The following is a 20,165-nucleotide window of genomic DNA, read 5'->3' on the forward strand; positions in this document are numbered from 1 at the left end:
GCGGCATAATTTCAGCCAGAAAGTCAGAGAAATTATTTAGGAATTCCTTATTGTATTTAGGAGGTCTATAGACCACCGCACACAGCACTGTGTGAGAGCGGCCGAGCTCCAACACGCTCAGTTCAAAGCTACAAGGAGAGATTGACAGCGATAGTTGCTGACATTTAAAATCACTCCAAAAGACTGTAGCTACTCCTCCGCCTCGGCCCGAAGTCCGTGGAGAGTTAAAATAGCAGCAATCTGGAGGTAAAAGTTCGGTAAAGGCGCTGGACTCACCAGTACCGAGCCATGTCTCAGTGACGAAGAGGAAATCCAGTCCTTTTGAAGTGAAGAACTCCTTAATGACAAAAGTCTTGTTTGTCAATGATCTGGCGTTTATGATGCCAAACCTGGCAGGAGCCAGTGAGTCCGCGGCGTTTGAGGTCCAGGGAGCCCGACAAATACACAGCAGGTTATTCAGATTCACCCCGCGCCTGCAGGGACGAGGGGAGCAGGGCCCGCGGCCGGGATGGAAAGCTTCATCCGGGCCGATGACAGGTACCAACCAGGCATCGACAGGGTCCAGATAGCGACGATGAAGAGACAGGCGAGGCACGGCGAGGTATTCAGTCCTTGAGATAGGACAAGCTGAAAATGCCTTCATCCTCACCAGTCGACCACCGCGTTTTCCGCGGTGGCGTTTACGGCGGGTAGTTGGAGCCGGGGTGCGGCACAGGTAAGCTGGTACTCCCAATAAGAACGGGTGGAGCGTTTTATGTCCGCGATCCGAATTCACAGGATTTAATGCCGAAAAACGAAGATCCAGAAGTGTTTGGCAATCGTATACATTAAATGTTATAATATTCATTGTGTCCTTTCTACTATATATGCATATATTCATTACATTACATTATATTACATTGCATTTAGCTGAGGCTTTTATCCAAAGCGACTTACAATAAGTGCGTTCGACCAACAAAATACAAACTTGAAGAAAACAGAATCATATAAGTACATCAGGCTTCATAGAGCAAAAACATTTCAAGTGCTACTCAACTGGCTTTAGATAAGCCAGCCCTTTATTAGTATATAAGTGCTTTGTTAATAGTTATATCGCTCGAAGTGGAGTCGAAAGAGATGAGTTTTCAGTCTGGAAGGTGTGTAAGCTTTCTGCTGTCCTGATGTCAATGGGGAGCTCATTCCACTATTTTGGAGCCAGGATAGCAAACCCACGTGTTTTTGCTGATGGGAACTTGGGTCCCCTTCGCAGCGATGGTGCAGCGAGCCGTTTGGTTGATGCAGAGCGGAGTGCACGTGCTGGGGTGTACGGTTTAACCATGTCCTGGATGTAGGAAGGGCCAGACCCATTCGCAGCATGGTACGCAAGTACCATTGTCTTGAAGTGGATTCTAGCAGTTATCGGAAGCCAGTGAAGGGAGCGGAGGAGCGGCGTGGTGTGGGAGAATTTAGGAAGGTTGAAGACCAGGCGAGCAGCTGCATTCTGGATGAGCTGCAGAGGTCGGATGGCACATGCAGGTAGACCAGCCAGGAGGGAGTTGCAGTAGTCTAGTGAGATGACGAGAGCCTGGACCAGAACCTGCGTCGCTTTCTGGGTCAGCTGGGGACGTATCCTCCTGATGTTGTAAAGCGTGTATCTGCAGCAGCGGGTTGGAGCAGCGATGTTTGCAGTGAAGGACAGGTTGTTATCTAGGGTCACACCCAGATACCTTGCAGTCTGAGTCGGGGAAACAACAGAGGGGCCGATGTTGATTGTTAGGTCAAGAGTGGGACAATCTTTTCCCGGAAGGAAAAGCAGTTCAGTCTTGTCAAGGTTGAGCTTGAGGTGATGATCAGACATCCACTGAGAGATGTCAGCTAGACAAGCAGAGATGCGTGCGACGACCTGGGTCTCTGAGCGGGGAAAGGACAGAATTAATTGTGTGTCGTCAGCGTAGCAGTGGTATGAAAAACCATGCGGGCTAATGACAGATCCGAGCGAGTTTGTGTACAAGGAGAAGAGGAGGGGACCAAGAACAGAGCCCTGAGGGACCCCTGTAGTTAATTGACAAGGGTCGGACTCGGACCCTCTCCAAGTAACCCTGTAGGTGCGGTCTTTGAGGTATGAGGTGAGGAGGGAAAGTGCAGAGCCTGAAACTCCAAGTTCTTGGAGAGTGCAAAGGAGGATCTGATGATTCACCGTGTTGAATGCAGCAGACAGGTCCAAAAGGATGAGGACAGAGGAGAGGGAGGCTGCTTTAGCAGTGTGCAGTTCCTCAGTGACAGCAAGGAGGGCAGTTTCTGTGGAGTGACCTGCCTTGAAACCAGACTGGTGTGGATCCAGAAGGTTGTTCTGATGGAGATAACAGGAGAGTTGTCTAAAGACGGCGCGTTCAAGTGTTTTAGACAGGAACGGGAGGAGAGAGACCGGCCTGTAGTTTATAACATCTGACACGTTGAGAGTGGGTTTCTTTAGGAGAGGGTTTACTCTTGCCTCCTTGAGACTGTTTGGAAAGTGACCAGAAGTTAGAGAAGTGTTGATGAAATGGGTGAGAAACGGTAGAATATCAGGAGCGATAGTCTGAAGGAGGTTTGAAGGGATAGGGTCCAGAGGACAGGTGGTAGGGCGGGCAGAGGTAATGAGGGTAAGAACCTCACTTGGAGAGAGAGGGGAAAAGGAGGTCAGTGTGTGGGTGAAAGGAGGGTCTGGTGATCCAGCGGTGAGTAAAGGTGAGTCAGAAAAAGAAGAGCGAATATCATCAACCTTTTTTTCAAAGTGGTTAACAAAGTCGCTTGACAGAAGTGAGGAGGGGCTTTGGGGGGGGGGGGGGGGTCCAGGAAGGTGGAGAAGATGGAAAATAGTTTTTTGGGATTGGAATAGGAAGATTGGATCTTATCTTGAAAGAAAGTGCTTTTTGCCTGAGAGATCGAAGGAGAGAAAGAGGAGAGGAGAGCCTGATAGGTTAGGAGGTCGTCACGGTGTTTGGATTTCCACCATTTGCGCTCTGCTGCCCGAAGGACGGTTCTATTAGCATGCAGTGCGTCATTTAGCCAGGGAGCAGGAGGGGACTGACGAGCCTGCCGAGATGTGAGAGGACAGAGAGAGTCCAGAGAGGATGAGAGAGTAGAGAGGAGAGTTTCCGCAGCAGAGTTTGGAGGCAGGAGTTGGAACGAGTCAGAGGAAGGGAGGGCTGAGAGCACCGATGAGGCAAGGGTAGAGGGGGAGAGGGAACGAAGGTTACGGCGGACAGGTGCAGGATGAGAAGAGATTAGTTTGTTATGTTTGGAAATGGGTAGAGAGAATGAAATGAAGAAGTGATCGGATGTGTGGAGCGGGTTTACAGAGAGGTTAGAAGTAGTGCAGTTCCTTGAGAATATGAGATCAAGGACATTGCCAGCTTTATGAGTTGGTGGGGATGGAGACAGTGAGACAGCAAAGGCGGTTAACAGAGATGTTAGTTCGTCTATCTTCCCCGTCTGGAGGTTGAAGTCTCCGAGAAGTACAGCGGGAGGGCCAGTTTCAGGGATGAGAGGAGATGATCTAATTCCTCCAAGAAGTCTCCCAAGGCGCCTGGTGGACGGTAGAGAACAGCAAGGGTTCATTGTATAGGATGAGACGGCATGGAATTCAAAGGTGGAAGGAGTGAAGTTAGGTAGCCTGAAGAGGGAAAAGCTCCATTTGGGAGAGAGCAGGAGACCAGTGCCACCTCCTCTGCCAGTGGGTCTGAGTGTATGGGAGAAGGAATATGCTGTGGAGAGAGCTGCTGGGGTGGATGTGTTGGATGGAGTAATCCAGGTCTCAGTGAGAGCAAGGAAATCCAGAGACTGCAGGGAAGCGTAGCCAGAGATGAAGTCAGCCTTAGGAACAGCTGACTGGCAGTTCCACAGGCCGCCTGAAACTAGATGTTGGATCTCAGTGGAGCACGTGGGATAGACGAGAGCAGGCCGGTTATATCGATTACTAGATGAATTTTGACAGGAATCTGACATAAAGTCACGTGTTAGCTGGTTTAAAACACTGATATTCAAAATGCCTCACACATGGACCAATGATCAAGAAACACGTTCCACCTGACCAATCACCTGATAGCATCATTGTTTGCTCATCAATCAGGATGTTAGCACTATAAAAAGACCACAGGGGAGTACTTTTTTACAGCAACAATGGAAGCCAACATGGAAGCAAGAGCAAGCTGGGCTGAGAGTGAGAGGAGGAGGAGGAGGAGGAGGAGGAGGAGGAGGAGGAGGAGGAGGAGGAGGAGGAGGAGGAGGAGGAGGAGGAGGTAGAGCTGGAGGGAGAGGACTTGGACAAAGAAGAATACTCTCTAATGAAATCCGGGTCACTTTGGTTGACATCAACCATGGTGTGACGATGAGAGAGGCTGGACAGAGGGTTCAGCCTAATCTAAGCCGATGTACTGTCACCTCTGTAATCCGGACACTTAGACTTGAAAACAGGGTAGTTACCGGTTTGTAACTCTGCATAATTCATGATATCTCAGAGCTTATATCTTTTGTGTGAAACGTATTTACTTCATTACTGTAATTGAATTGTTGGCATGTTGCAGACTATAACTGTACAAACATCCTGCACAATGCACTGTGGTAAACTTACTTTGATGCAACACAGACACTGACCAACCACTATCTTTGTTGTTTATCTGAAGGACTGAGAAAAAGAGGTGCCGGTGGAGGGCTAAGGATTATTAATGAGGCACTGGAAGCAGCAGTTGCAAACTTAGTTTTGGCAAGCACTGCCATCACACTTAGAGATCCGAAGCCACATCACAAGGAACAACACCATTTTCAACCACATCAGGCAAGTCAGCCTGTCCACATTGGCCCGTGTTCTCCAGCGTAACCAGGTTCAGATGAAGCAGCTATACAGGGTGCCCTTTGAGATACATTCTGAAAGGGTGAAAGATCTGAGACATCAATATACGGATGTAAGTACAACATTGACTTGACCATTGATTCAGTAATCCACACATAGCACAGCATTTGTTTTGTACTTGTCTAAACCACTTTGATTGATTTTACTGTTATTTTTGTTTTCAGAGAGTACTGGAGATGGATGCTGATGTCATCAGGCATGAATTAATTTGTATTGACGAGGCTGGCTTCAACCTCACAAAGACCAGGAGAAGGGGTAGGAACATTATTGGTCACAGAGCCATCATAGATGTCCCTGGCCAATGTGGTGGCAACATCACAAAGTGTGCTGCGATCACACAAAATGGTGTCCTCCACCGCCATGCCCACCTTGGTCCATATACCACAGCCCACATGCTCACATTTCTGGACAGACTGCACCACATTTTGACCCAGGCTGACCATGTTCATCGTGCAGAGCAGCCTAGATATGTTGTGGTATGGGACAATGTCAGCTTCCATCGTGCTGTCTTAGTCCAAAACTGGTTTGTTGAGCACCAACAATTCTGCCGACAATATCTTCCACCCTACTCTCCATTTCTCAATCCAATTGAAGAGTTCTTCTCGGCATGGCGGTGGAAGGTGTATGACCGTCGGCCCTATGAGCGCATGCCTCTTCTGCAGGCAATGGAGGAGGCATGTGATGACGTGAATGTGAATGCTGGACACGTCACTCAAGACGCTTCTTCACGCGTTGCTTAGCCAGGGAAAACATCGCCTGTGATGTGGAGGAGGTGCTGTGGCCAGACCCTGCATGGCGGCGAGATGCAGCCTAAGCATTTTTTCCTTTCCTTTGTTTTTTGCTCAAAATATTTTCTGTATATTTGTTTACTCTGAGTTTTCTTTCTATCCACTGTATTTGACAGAAGCATCATTTTTGTTTTGCGTTACGGAAACAACTGTAACTATGTGCTGAGATACATGTTGCAAAATATTACTTTTTAATAAAATATGATTTTTTTCAACAACTCATTTGTATTTCTTCATTTACTGTATTTCTGTAAACTCAAGCAGTCTTTCTCTGCAGAACCCTCTCTGTACAGAGCACAGCCCATAACAGATGAGAGTGCTTTAGAGTATGCTCAGCAGTGTGTAGCTGGGTGGTCAAGCAATCTAGTGTTATGAATGAAGTTATATTTGGTGCAAAAGTTTGCATTTGGTAAGTGTTTATGTCGTTTTGAGTGCAGTTCTTCACTTAGCAGGAGAAATGAGGTGCTTTGCACTTTGGGTGTGGTTTGGAGAATTGTGTTCAGTGTTTTGACAAAATGAGCCCTGTTGTCAAAAAATGTGTTTTAGCAATTGAAACAATCTGAAATAGGTTCACTGTCATAAATCATTTCAAATTAAGTTCAATAATTAGCGGATGGGAAATGACAGGACGCTGTGTAGTGTGGGCACAAACAACACCAGTCTGTGGGATTGGCAAACACCCTAAAACAATGTTATCTTCCTCTCAATGTACATGACATCTCCCCCAGACGCCTTCCATTGCTGACCCTCAGATGAATGTTTCAGGTCAGCAGAGGTTTCATCTCCTCTGCTGCTGTGTGAAGGAGCTTTGCCCTACACTTACACTCATTACTTGTTGAATTGTTCAATAATAACTTTATGAAATAGTATTCTTGAGCAAGCAGACCGCTCACCGATGGAGATGTTTATACTAATTCTGGATCAAATTACTTTCGCAATATATATGTTACACTGCTAGCCACAGAACATATACAGCACGAGCTTCATTTAAAATGACTGTATTCTGAAAGAAAGAGGAGTTTCAATAATGGATCCAGCAATAAATCAAATGTTTTTATTGCTACTCCATGAATAATTAATACGAAGGCTATTGATCTCATAAAAGGTCTGGAACATATTTTGTGTTAAAAGACATCATGAAATTCATCATTGCATCTTGTTTTCAGTTCAAACCATCTCAATCTGTTTTCAAACTTCCTGACAACGCCCCAACTTTAGTGTTCCATGTTTTTTTGGCCCCGAAAACCACTCTTGCGGCTTTCACACCAGCGCTTTTCAGTTTCTAGCTCCAAGCGGGAGCTTTTCTGGTTCAGCTCCGGTTTCCCTTTTCAGCCCCCGCTCTGTGCACAGCTGCCCCTGCTGCGTCATGACGTCACCGTTTACATCGCTGATTTGCCCCCCAACGGCAGCCATTACGGCAGCTCACAACAACAACAACAACAACTGCGTCGGGTCGATGATCGTGTTGCTTTTAATCACACGAAGCCAGAATAAATTGAATAACGACTTCTCCAACCTTATACTTTGCTCCAGAGTGCCGTGGTTCATTGTTTATTAATGTGTTTCTGCAGCATTTACCGACCGCTGCAGTGCTGGCTGCTCTTCCACGGAGTGTATTCTCCCGTTAGCTCCCGGTTAGCTCACACTGCAGCGGCCGCTCTAAAGTATGCACTGTCCGACTCACACAAGCAGCTGATGCATATCCCCAGTTCCCTTAGCCTAAGTGAATGTGTGTCAGTCTGAATTGACACTGTTTGGTATCACAACGCTGTTATGAAAGTTTCTCTGGTATAAAACGGGTGATGTTGGCATAGCAACCGAAGCTAAACTGACTACTTGCATCCGATAGTTGCAATAATACAAAACAACACGTCTGCCTCTCTCCACAATGATCGATAACAGTGAACGGATGGTCAAAGTAAGGCACAAATAAACAGAATCACACGAAGCCTGGTTAGTGTTGCCTGACTTTATAAAGTGTGTTTATAGGCACTACTGCTTGTAGGCAGGCATAACATGACCCATGTTCAGGGGAGGTGGGTTTAGTTTCCTGCACGCCTCGACGTAAGAGAGACGTAAGCGACGTCGCCTCTTAGCTCCAAAGCTCTTGCCTCTGGACCGACAATTTTTTGGAGCTGGAAATGAAGCGGACTCCGGAGCTAAGAGCCGGTGCAGCTCCGGTGTGAACAGGAAAACCCGGCGCTTTTCAGGCTCCAGCTCCGAGCCGGAGCTGGAGCCTGAAAAGGCGCTGGTGTGAAAGGGGCATGTGAGAGCTGTGGTTGTTTCTCCTGTTTGTTGAACCACATCTGGAACAACAGAAGGAATGCAAGTGATTTGACTGCAGTGTTTACAATTGTAAACACAATTGTAAACACAAGTGAAAGCCACTTTTTTGTTTGCGTGTGACCTGTAAGGGATGAAAGGAACTATCACTTTCATTTTGCCTGGTGGAGGTGGGGGGGTCTTACTGTGGATGAACTGTGGCTTGTCTTTATTTAAGAGGGTTTACAGTGCTGGAATCTGAAGGCAGGTTGGGGGCTGTTGGTCTTCAGCCTCTCCCACTGTCCTGACCGGGGCTTGGCACGCACCCAGGTGGACAGAGGGGGGGGGATAAATCAGGCCTACGGTATGCCTGGAGGAGTGGGAGAATTACACCCTGGATTTAAGTTGAGGCCCGGAGAGATATGGCCAGAGTCCAGCATTCACTAGAACCCCTGGTCCTGCTCAGACCTGCACGCCTGCACACTGCTGCGCTCTGACTGTGGGAATATTGGACAATGGATGTTTTTGATACTCCCAGGCTGAGATGTTTCCACTAGAGCTACATGAACCAGAAGCTCACACTAACATCTGTCTCTTCATCGTTACAGGCCGGACCTGGACCCAGTGGAGCCTGCTGGCACAAATAGAAACTCCATGATTTCCCTGGTTCACCACAGCCAATTGGATTTCCCTTGGCTACAATAAACATCCAGGTAGTGTGGACTTCTTCTGTAATTATTCTCTAAAGCAGTGTTTTTCAAAGGGGGGGCCGCCAGGGGGGTCACGCAAAGTTTGAGGGAAAAGGGATTTTTTTTTAAAAGTTACATTTTAGATTTTTTTTAAGATGTTATTAATAACTGTATATCTATCAATCTATGTGTCCTTTGATGCCAATCTTTTAATATTTTTGTTTTTGAATCACACGACCGCCCTTCAAGCCAATCAGAATCGAGCTGCCGCTACTGAGAGTGAAACTGCTCAGCTTTTGGAGCAAGTGAGAGCGAGTGAATGCTTCGCTCTGCAGCTGGATGAGAGCACGGATGGAGCACATGGCGCAGAGTTGCTTGCATTCATCAGATTTATTTCAGAAGGCAACTTTGTTGAGGAAATATTATTTTGCAAAGCACTGGAAGGTAGGACCACAGGAAGAGACATTTCCAAGTTTTAGATGAGGACATCATCTCAAACGGTCAGACTGGTCTCGCTGTGTGGTGTGTGCTCAGAGGGGGCAGAGGGGCTGTGACCGGCAGAGAAGGCGGAGTGACAGCTTTGATCAGGCAGAAGGCCCCACATGTAGTGGCAACACACTGCATGCTCCATCGCGAGGCACTTGTACACATCATTTAAACAAAAAAAATGTGAACAGGGGGGTCCCCGCCAGAGGATAATGCTATATGGGGTCCTTGGCATGGCAACGTTTGGGAACCCCTGCTCTAAAGCACAGAGGAAGAAGTGCTATCAGGCTTTGGTTTGAGACTTTTGTGTTATTGCAATATCTGACTTTCATGTAGTTTCATTTCACCAGTACCTGCACATCACAGTGTATATGGCTAGATTATTGATGAGTACTGAGACATGATTTCAGGTTGGCCTCAAGGAAGATCTAGCAAACTGTGACATGTCTCAGGATGGAAAGCAGAAAGGACCGTGGATATTGACAAGTGTTGGGAATAACAATTGAGGAAGTCCTGAATCTGACCAACCTCTAGAGGAGTTTAGGTAAGAAACAAGAAATGCCTAAACTTTCCGTAACAACAGTTTCAAATCAGCATGTTTTGCACAAAAATGTAAAGAATAATAAAAAAAGTAATCGTTTTTATAACCTATTTTTGTATTTAGATCTGATGTTTATAAGTTGCACATTTTTTGCAACAGTCCCTGTAAATATAAATAACTTTATAATCAAGTGTAGTTACCGTTTTCTAGATTAAAACGGGTACATGATCCGAAGTAAATCAAATACGAGGTAACATGAAGTTGTTCACGTCTGTATGTCGATATTTAATGTTTATCTTGTTGTGCAGTTTATCAGTGAATGTTGGAACTATTTGTACACAGCGTGTTTCCTGACAGATTAGGTCAGGTGATGCAGACTCTCTGTTGGAGGGCATAACCCACTCCCCCTCTTCACCTATTGGCTTGGAACGGCACTTAATGTGGCGGACCCTCCACTCCAACGTGCATATGGAGCAGAAGTCTGTACCGTTAGGGTGGCAGTCTGGAAATGGGCCTATATATTTTCTGGCGATGGTGCCCCGGAGGATCCCCCAGAAAGAGCTGGTCAACGTTTCTGGAGAGGGACTACCATTTTTATCCTGCATGGTGGACACGTCCGGCAGTGGCTCAGTCAGTAGGGGGTGGACTCAAGCCTCCGATCAGACCTAAATATGGAGTGTGGACTGGTACTTGGAGAGGTCCCAGTTCACCTCCTGCCCTGCCATGATGCCCTTGAGCAAGGCACCGGACATCCCCCCACTCCCATTGCTCCCCGGGCGCTGCCCACTGCTCCTGGTACGAGACTCCTGGTACTAGGGTGGGTTGAATGCAGAGAATACATGTCGCTGTGTGCTCTGCATGTGTGACCATTAAAGAGGTTTCATCCCTCCCCCAATATGTCACATATGTGGTTATTGTCTGGTAACTGAACCCCTCCACTCAACATGTGTTTGATCGATGGAGCTTCAGTGGTTTTATAACTGCTATGTGGGAAACCTTTTCTGAACTCTCATCTCTCTCAAATCAGGTCCGGTTGGTCTCACATGCGGTCCGCGGAAGAGGAGGACACCGTGAAGGTACACAGAGAGGAAGATGTGAAGAAGAGAAAGAAGGTCACGAAGAAGAAAGAATGGAACGGACTCTGGTGTTTAGATGATGCTGCAGAATGTAAGGGAGAATGAGAGTGTCAATGTTAAACAAATGAATTGTATATTGCAGTGTACATGACAGATATAGGTGATGTTCTCATGGCGATAGGATGGGGCTAACATTATCTACCGTGTGACATATTTGGACTGCATTATATTTACTGTGTAAACACTATTTACTAAAATCTGTACAACTCCAACTGTTATGAAACTCAAACATTGTATTAATGTGCTATATGATGTTGTAAATATGTGATATACAAACCGCTTTGTCCAGTGTGTAAGTAATGTTCCATAACCAGACTGCATGCGGAAATAAAGTGTATGAAGATTTCGGGGGAGAAATACACGTCTCCAGTGTCAGCCCATAAACCCTGACACTAGGAGCTACATAGAAACATCACGTCTTGATATGACTAGAAACCGTACTTTCCAAGAGGTACGTTTGATGACATGCAGAGCCGTGTTGAATGTGTTACGTGCTGTGATTGATCTTTGCCACTTCAGTTCTCCATGAGTTAAAGTCCCACAGAGGACAGCGAGTAATGCTACTGTAGGTTGATTTCACATGAATGCTTGAGCTCCGGTATGCTTCAAATGCAGTTCTTGTCTGACCATCTAACTCAGGGGGTTCCAAACTACGGCCCGGGGGGCAACTGCGGCCCGTTGTGCATTTTGAAATGGCCCTCAGCTAATTCTTAAAGTAAAATGGAATATGGCCCACACCTGAAACGTGTGCTTGGCTTATATTGTACTTCTTAAATATAAATGTAAAGACATAATTACACAGTAGTATTCATGTGTTTATAAGCAAACTTTTCAAATAAATGCAGTTAAAGTTAAAACATGTTGTAACAAATCCCCAAAGAGCCCAATAACCTATTTGCATAACAAGCTTGAAATATACCCTCCTATTTCCACTTAGTATAAGCAGTCTGAGGCTTCTGCTTTAAGGGCTGAGCTCTTTGTAACAACATAAATGAAACCCTCTGGAGAGCTGTGATAGGCTGTTTTTTTTCTTATAGCATATTCAAGTATCGAGAATAATTGACCTACGTTTGATTGATTTTGATAACTTATAACTTCACTTATGAGGCGATACACCTCACCTCTCGTGAGGGGCCCAGCCCATCATGTGGTTTTCTGTATGTAGCCATCAGTGTAAAACGTTTGGACACCCTAGATCTAACTGGATCTGAACCCCCGTGATGAAGCTAGAATTGAGGCATCTGAAACCAACAGGCCAACAACAAAGCAGGAACATACAAAATACTTTGTAGTGTAATACTTTTGTAGTGTTCCTAACATTCAGAAAATATAGAAATACTTTAGATTTTACAAATTAGGATGAGATCTAGTACTGTCTGTTACTGATGGAGGAGTCAGTGCTGACAGTTGTGCATGGGCGGAGACAGCCACCAGAACTATGGGGTTATTGTTGTGCCTCTATCCTGAGCACGCAATGGAACATTTTGAGCATAGAAAATGTTATTGAGCGCGCAATTGAAAATGTTTGAGCACAGAAAAATATATTTTGAAGAGAAATATATATATATATATATATATATATATATTATAATAATAATAATACATGGGACTTTTATAGCGCTTTTCATGAAACTCAAAGACGCTTATATATAATTCCTACGCTTATATATAATTCCTATTAAGCTTTTTGAAATCCATGACAAACAACACGGCCTTGTTTTCGCTCAATTAAATTACATCAGTTTAGAAGTTTTATGAGGCAAAATGAAATAAATAAAAGATAAGAACTGAACCCATCAATTGGCTTGAAAGTATGATTCCTATCAAAACTGAAGAACAACCTAATTAAATCACATTTTCACTTGAAAGCCACACATTAATATTCTGTTGAAAACATCAGCTCCCCTAAACTAAAAGTTATCTTTATTTTCCTGTTTGCTTTTCTCTCTATACTCTCAAAGGTGAAACTCTTCAGCTCAGTTAGTGCCGTCCAGAGAAACGTTTGCCATTGACAATCTTAAGGCTTAATGCAACAATGTGCCCCATAGCAAACAGTCTCAACACTTCAAAAGCCAACCCAGCGTATATAGTTGTTGAAACATCATTTACTAGCTCAGTGCTGTTTTACACAGTTTTTTCAGGTGTCCATTTTTAATATTAATTGTTTTGTCTTTTTAAAAAACAAATCCTGTAACTGACTTTCAGGATTCAAAGCAAGGCAAGACAAGTTTATTTATGGAGCACTTTTCTGTACGCGACAATTCAAAGTGCTTTACAAAACAAATGAAAATACTTTTTAGGAATACATACATTAAAAACACATTATATAATGGCATTTTACAACAGGCATTACAAAGCAAAGATAATAAAATAATAAAAATAAACACCACAGGTATACATGTTTAAAAAGCATACTGTAGTTCGAATATGATCATCTCAATTAAAGAGATAGGCAAAGAGATATGTTTTTAGTCTCGATTTAAAAATAGTAAGCGTTTCTGCGGACGTGCATGATTTGGGTAGTTTGTTCCAGAGTGTCGGGGCATAATAGCTAAATGCTGCCTCTCCATGTTTTGTTGTTACTCTCGGAGCCGATAGCAGACCCGTCCCAGAAGACCTGAGGCACCTTGATGGCTCGTAATTATGTAGGAGTTCAACAATATACTTTGGTCCTAAACCATGTAATGATTTAAAAACTAGCAGTAGTACTTTAAAATCAATTATTTGGCCAACTGGAAGCCAATGTAAAGATTTCAGAACCGGACTGATGTGATCCACTCTTTTAGTGTTAGTGAGGACATGAGCAGCAGCGTTCTGAATCAGCTGCAGCTTTCTGATGGATTTTTTGTCAGCCCTGTGAAGACACTATTGCAGTAGTCGAGTCTACTGAAAATAAAAGCATGGACAAGCTTTTCTAAGTCCTGTTGTGACATTAGTTTTTTAAAAAGCAAAGCAACCTTAATAAAAAATAAAAACACTCTTGGCAGTTTGCAAGATAACTGTCTCAGACCGTCATAGCACAATGGATGACCAAACATAATTATAAAAAGCAATAAGGACCAGATACATTATATTTTGGCAGCAAACTTAGTTAGGAGAGAAACAAGTAAGTAGTAGCAGCTTTATTGTTTTGGACACACTAGTTTAGTTTCTAAGACACCAACAGTTCAAATTCCACCATCAGATGTGTTATGCTTCAGTAACACTGAAGAGTATAATAGTGTACACTAGGTATAAACAAGGTTTTCACTGTATCCTTTAAGTGTTGGATCAGGCAGGTAAAGAAGGGATGTATTTTGCATTTTATAAAAACAAACAGTTTTTATGTAATTTATATCTGATGCCTGACATCCTACAGTTAAACAACTGTAGGATGTCAGGCAACTGTTTATGTTTTGTTATGTTCCAGTATGAATATTGCATCAATATCCACATTTATTTTTCAAATTAAAGTTAAATCAAAAATAACCTTTGAATGTGTGGTGTATTTTGGTTTGCAGCGTTTATTTGACTCATGTGGCCTGTGGAGTAATAATACCATCAGGGGGAAACTGGTACCTGAAGATGTGCCCTAGACCTAGAGCAAGGCACTATTGCACCTGTGCCGTAAACATGACTATATCCCATCCCCACGCAAACACTCAAGCACACAATAACCTTCAGAAAACTAAAATCTCCCTCAGCACTCGAAGCCTGCATTACCTGTAAGATGTCCGCCTTCCCTCCCCCGCCGACTGACAATCCTTCTCTTCCCTCTCCTCCTGTCTTAATGAACTGGCTCTCACCAAAACCAAAAAGGTCTCCTTCACACACTCAGCTCCCAGGTACACCCCGAACTCCGCCAAATGAAATCACGCAAACACTAACTGGAAGGCCTGCACAAGAAAACCACAGTTAATCTCCATGCATACACCCACTACTTACAACAGTATGATAATGCACTCAAAGAAGCCCGGTCCAACTACTACTCAACTGATACACTCCGGCTCCAGCAACCCCAAGGCTTGGTTCTCCACCATCAGCACACCCTGTGACAACGCCACCTCATCCTTCTCACACACTGTAACTCCTTTCTCTCATTCTTTCAATCCAAAATCGACAATATTTACAATGTCCTCATCAGCAGCCCTCCCCACCTCCCCTCCTGGCTCCCCCCCTTCGCTTCACAGCCCATTTCTGAGTTCTCCCCTGTGACCCAAATGCAGCTGTCCACCCTCGATGCCGGAATGAACTCCATCTGCAGGATCCCCAGTGGCGACTCGTCATTAGAGGCAGGTGCCCCACCTAGTGTCAGCAGAAAGTAATTAAAATAATAATTCAAAAAATATGCAAAAAAAGATATCTTAAAATATATTTTAAGATCATGTTTAGTCATCTGGTTCATCTTTACATTGTTGTTTTAGTCTGCATTCTTGTAATTAGTGTCTACAGTGTGCCTATTCAGCCGTGTTGAGCGATGAGGGGCAAGCGTATAGCCATTCAAATCAGTAAAAGGGAAAGAAAATGAATGAAGTTGACCGTCTACTGCAGCTTTGGTAAGTTCATTGTATTGTCATATATTTTGTTGATCTTCTGTGTTTTGCCTATAGGCTATTGCTCCGCTGGATCGATTGATATTGTGACCTCTGTGATGAGTGTCTGTGTTTTCCTTATATTTACAGTCTATGGTATTTTAATGATAAAGCATTACGGTTGTTGTTATTGTTAAGTATTGCTTTATGATGGTGCCCTTTACTCCATGTATTAAGGTGCACTACAATAAGACATCCCCACGCTGTGTACGTAAATGTATGCGCTCACAGTGTTGCTCCGTGTTCTTCATTCACGGCTTCCGACAGTAGGTCATTTGACACCCCCCCCCTCTCTCTATCGGAACCATGGATAGCCTACAGCTATTTGTTTACATGTTCAAAAAAGCACCAGAAGCTTATATATACAAATCTAAGTTGTTCGTGCCCCACTAGTTTTGTACATATAAAAATGCCACTGAGGACCCCATTCCATCAACGTTTGTCAAGGAATGCCTCCCTGCTATCTCCCGACTCATAACCACAATCATTAACTTCTCCCTCAGCACTGGATCAGTCCCATCTTAAATCTCCCCTTATTACCAAAACCCTTGAACGTGTTGTAGCTTCCCAACTCAAATCCCACCTCAGCTCTTACAACGACCTCCTCCTCTCCTCAGAGTCCGGCAACCCTTACATCTTCGTCCTCCTCGACCTCACATCAGCGTTCCACACCATCAACCACACCATCCTGCTGTCCCGCCTGGAATCATCACTCAACATCACCGACACTGCACTCTCCTGGCTGAAATCCTACCTCACCAACAGACAACAGTTCATCCATATCAATAACTGCACTTCCTCCACCGCCCCTCTGTCCCAAGGCGTCCCCCAGGGTTCGGTGCTTGGTCCCCTCCTTTTCATCTTCTACATGCTACATCTTGGCAAATCATCTGTCGATACAGCCTTCATTTCCACTGCTACACTGATGACATCCAAATGTACATCTCCACAAAAGCCATCACCTCAACAACCCACTCCACTCTCACCAACTGTCTCTCAGAAATCAAATCCTGGATACAAAAAAACTACCTTCAACTGAACACGACAAATCAGACATCTCTGCTGCAGAAACCCTAATCCATGCATTCATCACTTCAAGAATGGAATACTGTAAAAGCATCCTGTATGACTCATCATCCAACATCTTCAACAAACTCCAACACATCCAGTGGTGGACCTTCTTGGGATTATAACAATTTTTTCTGGTAATTTAATCGCCTTTTTGAGGGCCTTCTCATTCAAGAAAGTTGAGATTTTTTGCACACATGCCAAAATGCATACAGGTCTCATAATTGGTGCAAGCAAGCATAATGGCTCTATAGTGCCCCCTAACAAGCAGCCACACGTCGTACTTTTACCTACAAGTCTGGAATTCAGTAGACATATATAGAATGGTGAGACAGTACACACAATTAAAGCTCACCTATTATGCTATATTTGAACAATATATTATAGGGCCATATCTATACAAAACATGTCTCTGAAGTGTTTTGCTCAAAATACCAAACAGACCACCCATTGTAGTTTAACCCACTCAAATAATGCAGTGAGTAAATAACGCTTTCACCGTGTAATAAACAGCAGCTCCCACTTGGGACAGTGCTGGGGCAGCAGAGTCTGCATGTAAGGGATAGAGGAAGAGCAGTGTTAATTAGGCTCAATGAGTGGCAGCTTACGAAGCAGAAAGTTAACTGAATACGATTACAAGTGTTTGTGAGTTTTTTTCGTGTATCTTCGTTGTTTTGTTGAAAGTTTTTGTTTTTTGAACGTAGTGCCCCCTCCCCCCCCAAACAGCCTTTGCTGTCTGGGGGATTCCCCCTGTACTCTGTTTTTTTTTCGTATCGATAGATTTAACAGCATCTATATCTGGAATGAACAAGACTACTGTGATACGGAACATGGACAACGGAAAAGCGAGTGAAAAAACGAACGGAAAGAATGATAATGAACAACGATAAAGAACAAGGACAAAACAAGAAAACGAGGGGATCGGTTATCTGAAATAACTATGAGGAACCTCCTAGGGAGGATGAAAAATAATGGAGGGGCTGAGGGTGAACGGGGTGATGGTACACGCACAGGACCTCTTGAATAACGATCTGACTGTCTTGTTCCTTAATCTGCCGATATATGTACCAGATAGGGTGATATTAAAGAGACTTGGGGAGTGGGGGGTTGAGCCCATTTCTGCCATCAAAAAAAGAGTGTGGCCGGGCACGGAAATCGCAGACGGCACTAGATTTGTAAGAGTCAGGGTTAATGACAAGGTCCGCTCCCTCCCTTATTCCACGAAGTTGGATACAGTGAGGGCGGCGGAGTACTTCAGAGTTCTGGACAATCGCCAGGTGCCTGTCTGCAAGTTGTGTATCAAGCCCGGTCACATTTTCAAAGAGTGCCCGGAATTGAAGTGCTTTAAGTGTGGCGAGACAGGACACTATGCCAGAGAGTGCAGGTTTGGGGCGGAGAGAGAGGAGGAAGACAAGGACGAGGAGGACGAGGAAGACGGAGAAGAGGCGGAGGGAGTGAAGAAAAGACCCTTTGAGGAGGTCAGTGATGGAGATGAAGGAGTGGTGGAGGAGTGGCAGGAGGTGAGGATGGAGCCAAAAGAAGTGCCAAGCAGAGCAGTGGAGAAGCCGATGGGAGGAGCGGAGGCGCCGATGGGAGCAGCGGCGGGGGAAGGAAGTGCCAGAGTCCTGGAGAGGTGGAAAACATCTCGGAGGCTTCAGAGATGGAGGAGGGAGAGCCTGATGTGGGGGAGGATCCTATGGGTACCATGGTCTTCGGGGGCTCTAGTGGAAAGCCGAGGGGCAGAGGAGAGGCAGAGATGAGGAGAAGAGGACCTCATCAGAGAACGCCAGGCTGAAACGCAAAGCGGACAAGGAGAGGGAGACAGAGAAAAGGAGAGCGAGTTCAACAGGAGGGGAGGTCGGGAAAGACATTAGCTGAAGGTATATCCAAAAGACTGTTATATTAATAACGTTCCTTTTAATGGCTACTACTGTATTTCCTCCTTTAATGGCAATGGTCTCAAAAGTAAGATCAAAAGAGACCGGGCGGTGAGGCCAGTATCATATGTCTGCAGGAAACACATTGGAATGTTCTTCTGAAAGGTAGGATAACATTCTCTAAAAACATTCTTAAAGGCAATGCCTTTCTTTGAAACATCTATCCAACCGCAAACAAGCCAAACTTAAAAACATGCTACAGTTCAGCAAACAGATATTGTATTGTAATGGTTAATATTTACGTGGATAAACCATGAAAAGTTGTGGCTTTAACCAAATCTGTATAAACATGTTGCTATAGAGTGCCACAGTGACGTGTCCTAAAACCCGGAAGTAAACTCCTTCCGGTTACTTGTATAATTTTCTAATCATAAATCTATCGATCATAAATCTATCGATTAGATTTATGATTCGAAAATTATAAAAGTAGGGAAGACATGTGGATATTATCCGGCTGAACAAAACGTGATCCGTCTCTTAAATTTGTGTCAACCACAGACCTCATTTCCAGCTATTTTCCAAAATCCTATGGAGAAATTGCATGCGCAGCTTACTTCCGTGTTTTAGGACGCGCCACTGTGGCACTCTATACTTGACAGATATATTATATATTATTGTTTCATAAAATAACAAGCTAACATATAATTCAAGGTGTCCTGATAAGACAATAAAATAGCTATATGCAACGTGTGTGAAGCAGAAAGAGAGAGGTGACGGAGACACGCAGCTCTACATGATCACCGCCGCAGCTCCTCCCGTTGTGAGGGACCGTTGAGCGGAGCAACACACACACACACACACACAATTCCAAGTTAGACCTAACACACTTAACTATTTTATCTACCTCTGGACCAAGCTAAACTAGTTATAAATATGTTTATTCTTCACTGTCGGGTCACTCATTACCGGATTAGCGAGCTGCATGAGTCTGAAACTGACCGAGGGGAGAGAGGAAAAGAGAGCTTCCATTTCTCCCGTGTTATTATCCAAAGTGAATCTAAACTTTTGAATGATGTACTTCATCTACTACAAGTAGTTAGTTTGAATGTAATCATGATGTTGTATTGCTTGATAGGAGCATCCCTAGTAAACGCCCTAGCACCCCCGCAATCCCCCCCCAGTTAACCGTTGGTCATTTTGAAAGTAGCTCGCAAGCTGAAAAACGTTGAGAACCACTGCCCTATACAAATTCCTAGTATGGGTGAAGCATGTACATGGCCAATACAGATTTTAAATCTTGAATATATCCCAAGAAACTAAACCATTCTGAAACCCACATGCACATTTTCGCTCTTGCAACGACTGAATTCACTTGCTAGCTGACCTAGCTAGCTACACTAACTAAGAGGGGGAAAACGGCCAAAGTGGCTAGTTAGGTTTAGCCTCTAATAAACGTTATACATACATATAGGTACATTTGAACATTCAACTTGGAAAAAAGCAATTATTAACTCAGCTTTTGTAATTGTTCACAATTTCCACCGCACCGCGCAGGCTCAGTTTACAATTATTTCCATGAGGTGAGGGAGGATGCTGGATGCACGGGTTGACACACACAATTGTGCAGGGGCAGTGTTCTCCGCATGTGCAAAAGCTGAGCAAACTCATCATTCTGAATTGAGTGTACCCACGCCTAGGGTTGGGTCTCTTTGAATTTCCGCGATTCTGATTCCGATTCCGATTCTACTTTTCGATTCCGGTTCTTAACGGTTCTCAATTCCGATTCTTTGAGGGGCAGGGTAAAAAAAATGATACATGCTTCTTCCACCAAAAAAATTACATTTCTTCGAGATACTTTTACACAGGTTAGTTTACAG

General features: G+C 44.3%; 1 long non-coding RNA gene across 2 annotated transcripts in view; it reads left to right on the forward strand.

Annotated features, from left to right (window-relative positions):
* The window catches only part of LOC117460062 (uncharacterized), a 30,276-nt gene extending 17,884 nt beyond the window's left edge, over positions 1-12,392 (forward strand). The window contains exons 2-4 of one of the 2 annotated variants that reach the window (XR_011644486.1): positions 8,529-8,633; positions 8,859-10,431; positions 10,664-12,392. This is a non-coding gene — a long non-coding RNA (uncharacterized lncRNA). Of the gene's footprint in view, positions 1-8,528; positions 8,634-8,858; positions 10,454-10,663 lie in introns of both variants that reach the window. The other variant, XR_011644485.1, reaches the window with a different exon arrangement.
* Positions 12,393-20,165: the final 7,773 nt, after the last annotated feature.

This window comes from Pseudochaenichthys georgianus, chromosome 15 (genome assembly GCF_902827115.2).
Source record: "Pseudochaenichthys georgianus chromosome 15, fPseGeo1.2, whole genome shotgun sequence".
Lineage (NCBI taxonomy): Eukaryota > Metazoa > Chordata > Actinopteri > Perciformes > Channichthyidae > Pseudochaenichthys > Pseudochaenichthys georgianus.